The sequence below is a fragment of the Bubalus kerabau genome, chromosome 17, assembly GCF_029407905.1.
Source record: "Bubalus kerabau isolate K-KA32 ecotype Philippines breed swamp buffalo chromosome 17, PCC_UOA_SB_1v2, whole genome shotgun sequence".
In the NCBI taxonomy this organism is placed as follows: Eukaryota; Metazoa; Chordata; class Mammalia; order Artiodactyla; family Bovidae; genus Bubalus; species Bubalus kerabau.
In genome coordinates, this window is record NC_073640.1 from 35,868,618 (window position 1) to 35,882,276 (window position 13,659).

The window sequence follows — 13,659 nt, forward strand, 5'->3', positions numbered from 1 at the left end:
TCTGTGTAAACACCTGAATAAAAGTGAAAGTCACTCAGTCATGTCCAACTCGGTGTGACTCCATGGACTATACAGTCCATGGAATTCTCCAGGCCAGAATACTGGAGTGGGTAGCCTTTCCCGTCTCTAGGGGATCTTCCCAACCCAGGGATCAAACCCAGGTCTTCCACACTGCAGGTGGATTCTTTACCAGCTGAGCCACAAGGGAAGCCCAAGAATACTGGAATGGGTAGCCTTTTCTTTCTCCAGGGGATCTTTCTGACCCAGGAATCAACCTGGGGTCTCCTGCATTGCTGGCAGATTCTTTACCAACTGTGCTATCAGGGAAGCCCAACACCTGAATGCATGCAGCCAAATGTCCTTATGGAGACAGCTTCTGAGTCACAGAAGACACGCGGACCCACCTCATCAAAGTCACAAGTCACAGCTCACCACAACCCCCATTAAGTGGCAGGACCTCCTCACTGCCTGCACCCCTCTTATCTCTGGATGACTCTGACCAACTTCCAGTACTCTCCCAAGACAGCTTCCAATGTGTGTGCGGAAGTGAGCTCTGAAGGCTACGTGGGTCCCTCAGATGTGGGGTCTCAACTTGTTTGCAAACTCCCATCACTCAACTTTGCCTAAAATAACGCAGAAAAAAGGGATCTGAAGTAGGAAGACAGAAGGCTGAAAAGGAGACAACAGGGCTGATGGAGATGTTTTTCTCAGGGAGTTTGGGTAAAAGGAAATGATGGAGTGAAATATACCGCGGCCTTGGCTTTCTGACCATTAGGGAGGGAGAGTGGAGACCACCGGGGCTGACCGAGTCGCCTCACAGAGTGCGATGCGCATCCGGGAAAGTGGACCACCCGGGCTGAAGCAGGCTCCCTGCTACAGCTAAGAAGCCCCGTTTCTGGAATTTGAAGTATTCATTCTGTTTCCTTCTTCTCCAGTCACTTGCCAGCTGTGAGGCCTCAGGCAAATTAGTCAGTCTTTTCTAAGGCTCTGTTTTCTCATTTGAAAAAGGAAGATAAAAGGCTCCCCCTACCCGGGGCCAAGTGATGGGCATTCAGTGATATAAAGAGAGCACCCTTACTTGTCTGACACCTACTAGGCATCCTCCTCTTTCTGCTTTCTTTCTCCTCAACACTGTATCCATGACTGATGTATCTTCTAAATAGAAGAATTCACCACCACCACCCTCACCTTAAGCGTGGAAGCCTGAGCTCAGATCCTCACTTGTCTGGGATCCACTCATTATAGAAAGCGCCCAGTGCCAGGTTCCTGTCTACCCCATCACATGGCCCAACCTGAGCCAGGAGCACCCAGTTAGGAACCCTTCTGAAGGCTCATGAAAGGCAGGAGAAGACGACAGCTGTTTTTATTGCTGTTGTTTTGCAATGCACCGTTTTCTCTGAGAAGCCAGGGAACATCCCTTAACATCAACCTGCACCTTTGTGGGTTCACATGTGACCATTTCTTATAGTCTATAGATTTTCAGCAGAAGAGCCGCTGAACCCCAGAGCTCCTGAGCCAAGCCCCTCCTCCTAACCTCAGTGTGCAAATAAGAAAGGGGACACTTAGAAAGAGGTGAAACTTGGCCAGGCTAACACAGTTGGAGGGAGCATTGTTCAGATAGAACTGTCTCTGCAGACTGGCTTCCTTCCAGGGCTGAGATGAGTGGAAGCCTCCAGTCACTGCCAAACAAGGCCACTGTCCCTGCCAGCATGCAGAGCAGGGCAGTTACAACTGTGACCATCCCTAGCTGTCTCTGGGAGGTATGCAAGCAAATGTCATCATCAGTGACTCTGAGCAGGAGAAGACACACTTAGTGAGTTACTTCTATGAGCTGGGAATCGTGCTCAGTGTTTGACACGCATTATCTCATTCGATCCTTGCAGTTGCCCTCTGAGTACAAACAATGCTCCGGTTTCACAAAAATGTCCACGTGCTAATTCTCAGAACCTATGAATGCATTGAGTAGTATAGAAAAGAGGACTCTGCAGAAGTGGTTAAAGTAAAGGTCTTGAGATGGGCATAGCATCCTGGATTATTCACGTGGACTCAATGTAATCAAAAGAGTCCTTATAAAAGAGAGGCAGGAAGGACAGAGACAGAAAGAGAATGGGTTAGAGGAGCAAAGGATGAGGTGATGAACTCTGAAGACAGAAGAAGAGCCCATGAGCCAAAGTATGCAAGAGGCCTCCCCAGATCTGATAAAGACAAGAAACGAGATTCTCCCCTCGGATCTCCAGAAGGAACGCAGTCCTATCAACAATTCGATTCTAGCCCTCAGGACCCATGCTGGGCTGCTGATCTCTAAAATTGTAAGACAATAAAGTTCGGTTGTTTTAAGCCACTAGGTTTGTGGCAGTTTGTTATAGCAGCAATAGGAATCTATACACCCTTTTAACAGATGAGAAAGTGGGTGCTTTGTGGAGTTAAAGCTCTTGGCAGAAGTCGTGGTAGTCAGTTCACAAGGGAGCTGAGATGATGCGTGGGTGGGGGGAGGGGGAGGCCATCACCGCTGCTCCTCTTACTGAGCTGCATCTTGCTGGGGAAGGAGGAAGAACGCACAGTCTCACAATTTAATCGTGCAAGTCCTTCTTCAACCCTGGAAGACAGTCTGTTTTGTTTCCATTAAAAACAGAAACAAAGAATCATGAGCACAGGAGAGAGTCACTGATCTGTTCAAAGTCACAGGGGAATACGCGAAATTCCAACCCAGGTCCCTTTAGTGACACCATCCCCACTCCCACCCCCCACCCCCGCCCTGACCCAGGCACTGCTGTCTTGTATCTTCTGGGACACTTTAATTGGCACTACCCTTCTGCAAAGAAGAGCACCCCGTCCATGGGAACTAATTTTGCTACCTTCGTAGGCTAACACTCAGGCCAGTTGGAGAGCGCGCCAGCCCTCCAGGGCAAGCCTGCGTGCACGTGCTATACAGACCTGATTATGATCTGGATTCCATCAACCACTGCAGATTTCTGTCTACATGGACCCAAATCTGGAAATACCTGGATATTTGGAACTGTATAGATTCAGACACTACCATCACCTCCACCCTGAGTCCTGTTGAGGAAGCCCTCTTCATGTGACAGGCATTGTTCTAAGTGCTTTAGAGGTAATACCTCCATCCACTGTCACAAAATCCCTACAGAGTAGATGCTGATCATCGGGCGATTACAATAATCACCCCACTGTTGACCACATTTGACAAATTAGTAAAGAGGCACCCAGAGCAGTCACTTTCCAGCATGAAACAAGATTAGAACCCGAGCATTCCCAGCCCTGAGTCAGGCCACCAGTCCAGACCCTTCGATGAGAGGAAAAAAGCAAACCCTCTGAAACAGACAGGGGTCTATTTCAGGAAGTATTAATCTTTTATTTTTAAAAAATTCTTTTAACTTCTTTAAAAGCTAAGAAAACTGTAATGACATTGGGAAAGAGGATTCTGCTGCTTGACAAAGACACCCGTTTCCTAAAGCTCAGCTCCTTTTTACTCTGCAAAGATCTTATTTTATTTACGCATCCTGAACGCAGCTGAACAGTGGGGAGTGCCGGGATGTGAGCTCTGGCGGGAGATCGCAAACAGAGCTTTTGTTTTGATCTCACTCCTTAGGTTAATGCCTCATGATTCCCCCACCAGCTGTTTCCCAGGATGCTGTTTATTCCAGTGTCTGCTGGGGGAGAAAATGTCCCCGTGAAAGTAAATGCAGTGCAGCAGGATTTACAAATCCCGAGTCAGGTTTCCATCCTGTCCAACAGGATGAGAATGAGAGCCATTATTTACACTAGTAAGCTGAGAATGACATCAAAAGCTCTCTTATGAACTGCAGGGGAGATAATGATGTAAGTGACTTTAATCTAGACATGTGCTTTACAATAGAAACGTGCATCCGCTCTTTCCAAAGAACAGCACTGACTTCTACGTTACACTCACACGACACCCAATTCCAGGGCTTGTTTCTAAATATCTGTGGATCCCACATCTCTATGGTTTCACTTAGAAATTCTGCTTGCACTGGAGGAACGGGATGCATATCCAGGTCCAGGGAGAGACAGAGCCCTAAGTGGAGGTGGAAGCACCCTGAATGCCTAGAGAAGAGAATCCAGTGTTCTTTATGCAGACTGGAAAGCAGACGTGATCTCCTTCTCCTTAGCCACACCCCACCTCCACAGATGCAGGCACACCCGTACCCATCACTCTCATAGGGATGCCGTAAGAACAGACGAGAAAAAAGAGAGGCGAGGGTGCTCTGCAGAGGGAAGTCACTGTTACTGTGTTATTTGTGTTATTGTTACATTCCAGGAGCTGGTTTTTTTCTGGGCGCTGGCAGTGTGGTGTAGGAAGCATCTAAACACTGGAGCCAAGAAGGGCTAGAAGTGAAGTCGTGGCCTGAATATTTACTGTGGCTTCATGGGCAAAGGACAAACTGATCTGACTCTTCATTTGCTCATCTGAAAAATGGGTATGTGCTTCCTTCCTATCCAAGCTAGTCTGTCTCACCCCTTCTTTCTTTCGGAACTATGCCCAACTCTCTCTGAACGTATACAAGATTTACTGAAATTTAACACTTAAAAAATAAGAGATTTCCTGAGATATAATTCACATAAAGTCTACCCTTGTAAAGAATATATAGTTCAGTGTTTTTAGTAAATCTTCCAAGTTGTACATCAATCTACACATATCTATTTCTAGAACATTTCATCAATTCCCAAAAACAAAATTATAGCCACTAGCAGCTATTATATTTAGAATAAAGTTTCCTATTTAACATCCTGTTCTTCCTCAAGGTGTAAAAAATCTTCACCAACGTCCACAATGAATTACTCCTCAACTTACAGTCAGCACCAAAACGTTAGGCATTTGATGTACACCCCTCTGGCGCTTCCAGGTTGACAGCGGAAATCTGCCCAGCCTACCCAAATTGATGGTATGTTCTTGGAGTGCAAAGGCCGTGTTGCCTGCACTCTCTTTCCCCCAGCACCTCAGCTCAGGGATGAACACACACATAGGTGCTCGGTAAATGCCTGGCTCCCGACCGACTGACCAATCGCCGCTTCTTCAGAAGACCAGCACGTTTGTCATCTGTCTGCTTCTCTGAATGCCAATGCCTCCACAAGCTGTCATGTTCCATGATTATTCTCTCCAAAGCATGTGCTGTTAATTTTTCATCTTAATGAACTGTCCAGTCGAGTTTAGCAATGGGAATAGTGATAGAGGCACAATAAAAATGGCTTATGTCTTTGCTATTGTCAGAAACCTTCTCCCCACAACACAGGCACATAATTGAAATAAAAATATCTCAACAGCTACAAACATCATTTGTCAAGAATAAAGTGGGGTTTAAGTGCTATTTCAAAAATTCATACTACGGGCTTCATAAACACGGATTATTGGAACGTTCTTCCAATTGATATCCGCTCAAGCATTTAAGTGCTTGGCTATTATTCTATGTTTGCTTGAGTGAAACCACTTTGGGTACCAAGCTACATGTCAGCCCCAATTTTCCAGAGTATTACAGATGCACATTCTTTCCTGGCGGGAGAAGGGTCAGGCAAGCCAGTGCAGGCCTGAAAGGCCTGTGTTAATGCACAGATGCACATGCGGGAAAGCCATTATGCAGCTGTTGGCCTCCTCAGAGTGGAGTGCTCTGGGAACCGGTGTCACTCAAATCTGAATGATGGCTCAGGAGGAGCCCAGTGGGGGAGAGAGAGAATATGAGGAATAGAGGAGAGAGGCTTGAAGATTCTGAACCAGCCAGCGATATGGAGAGGCCCACACTCCAGCCCTTAGCCCCACACGATTTTCTAAGGCCGGCAACACACCATCATCTTCCTGCCGACCCATAAGAGAAACGTTCAAGAATTAGGTATTGGCTGAAGTCATTCAGTCAGGAACTATTTACTGAGCTACAATTAGCCTGGACCACACTGCTCCTGATGTTGAGGATATAGGGGTGGGCAAGGCAGGCCACATCTCTGAACCTCAGTGGGCTTAGACTCACAGGGGAATCAGACAATAAACAAGTAAACCATGAAGGGAACTAGACATGATATTCACACATTATGATGACCCCTGTGAGGGATAAGACAGCAGGATGAAATAATGAATAAAAAGCAGTGGGTGTGGCTTTATAGGTGGTGATGTCAGGAAAGACCCTAAACAATGAAGAATCAGGCATGTGAAGAGACAGAGACTGAGGGAAGAGAAAGGGCCAAGCCCCCAAGGCTCCTCCATTAGACAGAGTGCCTGGAGTCCACAATATTTCTAGGGGCTCACAGGAATGTTTCAGTTCATTTTCAAGTCAGAAGAAAAACTGATCTTTGAGGGTAAAGATTATACTCATCTTCATACTGAAGCAGTCATAAATACAGTATTTAATTTTTTCTTTTAATAGAAAAAAAAAGTTCATAAAGGCAAAGATGCCCCAGGCCCATGAAGACATATCAAGATCCCTAAGGAACCAAGGACTCCGGTCCAGAACCCCAGCTGGAAGATAGGGTCCTTCTTAACCTCTTCAGACAAATGGAGCCTGAGAAGGAGAACCAGCCCAAGAGCATGGAGGGTTAAGCATCATGATATGCGGGACTCACAGTAACATGGTACGGATGGAGAGTTAACTGGGAGGAGGGAATGAGGTTTCAGGAGATGGGAGGGGGTGGGGGCTGGATCCTGCCTTAGAAGCCAGGCAGAGGACCCTGAAGTTTATCCTGCTAAGGGCCACAAACTTCTGATGCTTGGGGCTTTTCACTGAAAGGAACCCAATACAATTTAGACTTTAGAAAAACCCATCCTTCTGAAGCTCGGCAGAAAAGGACTGGGGAAGAGATCAGGGAGCCGAATGTGCTCCCATGAACCCAGTCACAGTTACCCTGGCCCTTCCTGTGTGAGCACACGCTGCTCCCTGCCACTGTGGGGCCCAGCATAAGCCCTGGACAGGAGTGCGGCCATGCAAGCATCCAAGGCCTTTTCTTTGCCCAAAGCATGATGTAAATGGTTTAGGGGCAATGAATAACAATTCTCCTGAGTCCATTTCTCAAGCGGAAATTCTGAAGAGAGATTGGGAGTGTCGAGAGGTCCAAAATAGCATCAGTTATGGACAGAAATGTGATCCTTAAGGAAACTTGCTAGACATTCCTTTAGAGAGGTTCCTTCTCACCAGTCCTTGCAAGTGTGTGGCCAAACTTTTAAACATCTGTTTTCTTTCAACAAAAATGGTTGCTATGACAACCTAACATCATTTCCAATGGTGCTTAGAGACTAAAATTCAGAGCCTCCTGAGAAGACGAACTCACTGGCCCCTCCACGGTTTTTCTGAAGCTTCCACACAGAGGTGTCTGCCAGGTGTCCAGTTGCAGCCTTCTAGATCCTCAGCAGACACAATTAGTTGGTGGCAGATTTTGTCCTGTTACCCTTCCTTCTCCGCTCTCTCAAACTGCCTTGAGCTCTGAGTCCCCCACAGGGCGCAGGGTAATTTGGGTTAGTAGCCTCCAGAGGAAACGATGAGTCTCTGGCTTAGAAAGCATGTGGAGCTGGGAGGGATGTCAGGCAGTGGCCTGATTTTTGTCCTGAAACATTCTGGGAGCAGCTGAACCTTCCTAATGGACCCAACTGAAGGAAACAGGTAGACTTAGAAGGCGGTCGGGGAGCCCCATCACTGGCACATGATTCCATGAGAACAGGAAGTGCAGTGAGACACAGATGCATATATGGATTTAGCACAGGGCTTCCCAGATGGCTCAGTGGTAAAGAATCCACCCGCCAATGCAGGAGACGCAGGTTCAATCCCTGGGTCAGGAAGATTTCCTGAAGGAGGAAATGGCTACCCACTCCAGTATTCTTGCCTGGAAAATCCCATGGACAGAGGAGCCTGGCGGGCTATAGTCCATGGAGTCACAAAAGAGGCAGACATGACTGAGCAACTGAGCAACAACAAGCAGTCAGTAAATGTGTCTGATGTATGAATGAATCAGTTACTGAATGGCCAGGAAGTCATTCCCTGGAGATTTCACCCCACCCCTCTCAGGTCCACCTGTTTTCTTCAGGCCAGATTCATCTATCACCCTATAGACAATGAGCACCCAGCCTGCACAGAGCATGCCTAGGTCTTGGCACAAAGCATGAAAGAATGTCACGGTGTCTTTCAAGAACTATTTGATGAGTGAATGAATGAATCCCTGAAAAACAATCCCCCTGGGCCCAGAGCACTTGACTGCAAAACCATATATCACTCTGTCTTCTTGGATTACTTACTGTCTGTCACAGTATTCAAAGTCCCTCTCACATGGAGTACAAACTATTTCTTGCCATGAAATGCACAGAGGAAATGCACAGATAAACCTGAGCAGCTCAAGCGCTTTGATCTTTAAAAGGAGGGAATCCTACACCAGCCTTTGAGACGCCGTGTTGACTCCAACAAGCAAAAAAGAAAAGTCACACTATCTAAATGACTGGCTGTCGGAAATGAAGTGATTAGATTTCAACGGGACTGTCTGCTCCCACCCTGGACCCCTGGGTCCTGAAGGCAAGCGTGCAGAGAGGCGATCACCTGGCTGAGACGCCAGCACTCAGTGAGATGGGAACTGATCCTTTCCCAAAGATGAGCATCAGAGGGGCAGTCCATGGCCAAAAGAAGGGCCCTTCCTGCTGTCTCCATCCTGAGGGTGCATTTGCTGTTTCTGGAATCTCAGGGAAAATGACACAGACAGGAATGTGTTCTTGGTTTCAAGTACATCTTGGTCATCTTACTAAGTAAGTGCTGGGGGCAGATAGGAAGCTCACCGAAGTGTCTGGGTAACTGATGTCCAAGCTGTATCTCGGTCAGGCATTAAATTCATACAGTTGTTGCATGGAACATGAGTAATATGATTTCTTTAAAAAAATCAATGACTCTAGATGAAAGGTTTATAGGAATTAATTGTACTATCAATATTTTTGCAGTTTTTCTGTAGGTTTGAAATGTTTTAAAACTTCGAGAAAGTTTAAAATCAAAGAACAAGCAACAAAAACAAGGGGGACTATTTAAGGTTCTCTTTATTATTAAAATATAAAGTGCACATACTAGTGCTTACAGCTGGGTGCCGCCAGTGAGTCCAGATGCGCAGGAAGCAAGCACATGGGTGTGGTGGCTGCAACTTCAAGACTGCTTGGAAACTCTGAGTGGTCACACAGAAAACCGAAACTAGAAGTTGCCTCCACAAACGGAGGGAGGGACTAGAAGATAGGGTTGAAGGATACTTAATTTTCTGTAGACTTTGTAATTGTCTTGTCTATTATATTTATATATTTATATATATATATATATATGTATCTTTGAGTGTATATATATTGGCATGTGTATATATATATATATATATATATATATATATATATATATATACAGTTGGGCTTCCCTGGTAGCTCAGTTGCTCAGTTGGTAAAGAATCCACCTGCAATGCAGGAAACCCCCAGGTTTGATTCCTGGGTCAGGACATCTGCTGGAGAAGGGATAAGCTACCCACTCCAGTATTTTGGCCTGGAATTCCATGGACTGTATAGCTCATGGGGTTGCAAAGAGTTGGACACGACTGAGCGACTTCCACTTTCACTATATATATAAACAAACCACCTAGTCAGGAAAATTTTGGCTCAAGAACCTCTGCGCTGTTCTCTTTGTTTAAAAAATCCTTCATGATTGTCTCCTGGTAAATTCTGACTTATGCTTCATATCTCAACCCACAAGTCACCTCTTCCCTGAAGCCTTTGCTGATTTCCTCTATCAGATTCCATCTCTCTGTGCTCCTACAAACCCATGGAGCTACCTCCAAAAAACTCTACACCTTGGTTATTGTCTGCTGGCCTGTCTCCATCAGAAGGGGTGCTCTTTAAAGACATGGCTTTGATACAACTGTTGTGTAGATACATATGCATCGGGTTCATTCATTGTAGCTGCACCTAGTCCATGGCCTAAAACAGGAATGCTTTCCAAGAGATGATTTATGAATGAACACATTTGGGATTCTTTTTTTGTCTCCCCATGGGTTATCTCTCACTCAGTACACACATTCAGCAGCACACTGCTGTATTAGCCAGAAGCACTTGGCCCACATGGAGATTTAGGACATGACCACCAAAAGAACTGTAATATAACCCCACCCTCCAACCTGGTTAAGATCAGAAAGCACGATACCAAAGAATCAGAAGACACACTGGGGGCACTACGGTACTGCACTGGGCGTGGAGGCCCCGACTCTACACAGAGTTCACTGTATGGCCCTCGACAAGTTCATTAACCTCTCCGAACCTCAGCATCCTCATCATACAAGAAGCAGCATGATGGCACATACCAAAGCATTGGTGATGTCACACAAGACAATGAACGTAAATCACGTATCCCAGTGTTTGCATATGGGCGTCTCATTAAATCAGGAGGGTCTCTGCATTGTGTTCATCAGTCCTAAAATAAAGCAAGATCAGAGAACCACAACTTCGGTGGAAGTTTGACCTTTCAGTACCGATTCTGGCAAAGGCAGGACATTTCCGCCGCCTGGCACACGGGAGCTTCCTAGCTCTTGGTCGATCACGTAGGTGACAGTCACACGGTACACACTGAAGATCCGCAAAGGAGTCAGCAAGTGAACTGACTGTCTGTTTATGATTCTCACGGCACCGGCTACAGACAGAAACTTGGCCTCTTTCTCCACAGTGGCCTATATCCCAAAATAGGAAGTGCCTTCACAGACAGACCCAGCAGGCAGAGGGGGTTAGGAGGCAGGCTGCCAACATTTCAAACTGTCAGGGACAGTGCAGAGCCTGGAGGATGCTCCAGCACAGGTGAGTTGCCCCCGCCCCAGGCAGCTTTTCAGGATTGATTTTTATGCAAATGAAAGAGAATCAGTGACCTGTGAGGAGCAGCCCCTGCTGAGTAATCAGTCGGGAGGGTCTCAGTGTGTGTACACTTTTCATGAGTCTAAGAGCAAATATTTTTCACTTTAAGACTTTCGATCTGTGCCCCATTGCCCTACTAAAAGCTCAGTGAGGTAGCGTGGCCGGGAAGCTCTGTCCTGTAGCTGCTTAGGTCACCCCTCCCCTGCTCTGGGAAGATGCCCGAGTCAGTCAGATGTCCCAAGAACAGAAGTTCAAGTGGATTTCCCTAGAAGTCAGCTGGAGAGCTGCTCCTGTAAGTCCAAACCACTTCACCACCATTTGTAAAACGTGTTTCTCTCTCTCTACGCAACCCCCAAATCCCTCTTTTCTCTTCCTATTAGGATTCTGGGTACTTTATACAGAGCTCCTTGACTGTAAGCTCCTGGAAGAAAGTGAAAGCTACTTTATCCCTGCCTGCGTCCCAGTACATCATAGGCACCTGTTTAAGAAATGCTGGCATCATGAACGGATTGAGGATCAAGATTCTGGGTCTTGAGCCAAAGTTGTTGTTAGTTTCATTTTGTTCTTCCAAAACCTTATAGTGTGATCATGAATAAACCCTTTCCTCTCTCTAGGCAAAAAAAAAAAAAAAAAAAAAAAAAAAAAAAAATCCTCTGTCTAAAACTAGAAGATTGTTCTGAAAGATCAAAGGACTGTTAAGGACTGTTCCATCTGTACCGTGCTGTGTTTTTTTAAGGGTGCTGCAAACATCAGAATAGTTTACCTTCCTCCCCTTGGAATAAAAGCGATGCAGAACTCTTCAAAACAGGCTGTTCTTAATTTCAAAGTGGAAGGAAAAAACCTAAATAATTTCCTAGATGAGAAATTAAATTGAAGTACTTTCTATTTAACTTCTGACTCTGTTTCACTGATACCTCATTCTAATTGTCAATATTATCGAGAAAAATAGGAAATGTCAGTCGCATGTCCTATTGAAAAATTCAAAGGACTGCTGAAATAAAGAGACCTATTTGGCGTGGCAGAAATGAGATGATCGTCATTCACAGGCATTTCCACAGGAGGGATGCATTTCTTCTGCTGAGCCAGGCTTCAGAGCAAAATATGCTAATGTGAGAGGAGCCAGCCACATAATTTCCAAATCATATTGGTACATTTGCAGGGAAGTATGGCCCTGCTTCCACTAAGAGTGTTTTCATTCAGTGGTTTATTCTCATGACAAATGTTGACCAGAACATGAGAGAAGGAGATGGGGGAGGGTTCCCCAAATTGAAATTTTGTCCCCCAAAAAACCCCACATTAAAACATGAGTGAAAAACATCTGGAAAATCACCAAATATTTACATGTCCCAGTCAAGTAAATGGGCTGACCATCTAAGTAAAAATAGCTTGTGTGGGCTGCAAAAAAAAGTCTTCAGCCTACCATAAAGGACATGTCTTTTGTCCATAATGGACCAGATTCACTCATGGGGAAAACAAAAGACAGGAGTGCTCAAAGATAAAAGCTCTGGCTAAAGTCAAACTTTCAAAGATAAAAAACGTAAGGCAATATGACTACAGGCAACTTATCTTTTCTAAAATTCAGTTTTCTCATTTATAAAATCTTTGCCTATTAATAGTGCCTATCACAGTAGGTTTTTGCAAAGATTAAGGGAAGTGATACCTTTAAAGACCTTATGTTCCTGACATAGCATAAGCATTCAATACCTGTTAGCTGCCAGTGCTGTGACGTTTCTCTCTGTGGTAACATCAGGCCCCCTTTCTTATCTTAAGGTCTCTATTCATATGTTTAGTAAATATTTATTGAGAACCCACTTGGGGCCAGAATAGTGCTTACAACCAGGAGCCCAGTGGTCCCAAAATAAAGCCAATCCTCAAGAACCTCCAGGTCTAGCTAGGAAGACAGACTCCTAAACAGTGGGAATCACAGGAAATGGTATAATCTTGATGACTAAAGCCCAGGAGACACCCATAGCTCAGTCTTCAGCAATCAGAAAGAAATCCTTAGAGGTAGTGAGGTCCAAGTGAAGGTATAAAATGAGTAAAAGGTAGCTTGTGAGGAAAGGGAGATCACTGGGCTCTGTGAAATAAAGGTTGTGCCTTACAGTAGACCTAGAGTGGATGAGTACAGTGAAGGCTAGGTGTGCAGAGACAACAGCTGAGTGGGGGTCTAAACAGCACAACAGTGGGCCCATTACTAGAGGGTCCTGAAAGCTTGAGAAGGAATTCAGATGCCTCAAAGGGAAAGGATTAGTAGCAAAGTAACATACTATCTGGACTTAGGGACACTGTTCAGGATATGTATGAAAGATGGGTCACGCTGGAGTTGACAGAGGGAAAAGTAACCCTGGAGGCATAAAGATCTGTGAGGTGGCAACTGCAGCAAAATCTTGGAGAAAGGGATTCTGGCTTGCATTTGATGGTGGCAGTGTGGATAGAGAGAATAAAGTGTTTCAGAGATAATCAGAGAGTAAACCAATCGGAATCAATTACTCCTGGAGATAAGAGGCTAGGAGGTATATAGGATGCATCATGTTTCAGATTCAGTGAGTTTTGATGCTGGCACTGAAATGTGGCACATAGGGCAAGGTAAAGGCTTATGGGGAAAGGTCATGACTTGCATTTGGCCTCTGCATCTAGGTCACTTGGTGGACACTCACGGCGAGATGAGCCACTGACACACGCAAGGGTGAGTTCTAAGATGGTACCGTGTGGCAGGTCATGCTGCTAGAATTAATTCTTAAAGTTTCATCTGAATATTTCAGCATCCTATAAAAATAGCTTCAGTTACTAGTGACCCGATA

General features: G+C 45.4%; 1 protein-coding gene across 2 annotated transcripts in view; it reads right to left on the reverse strand.

Moving 5' to 3' along the window:
- CDH11 (cadherin 11) overlaps positions 1 to 13,659 on the reverse strand; it is a 156,676-nt gene that overhangs the window by 75,633 nt on the left and 67,384 nt on the right. The gene's annotated exons all lie outside the window — the stretch shown is intronic.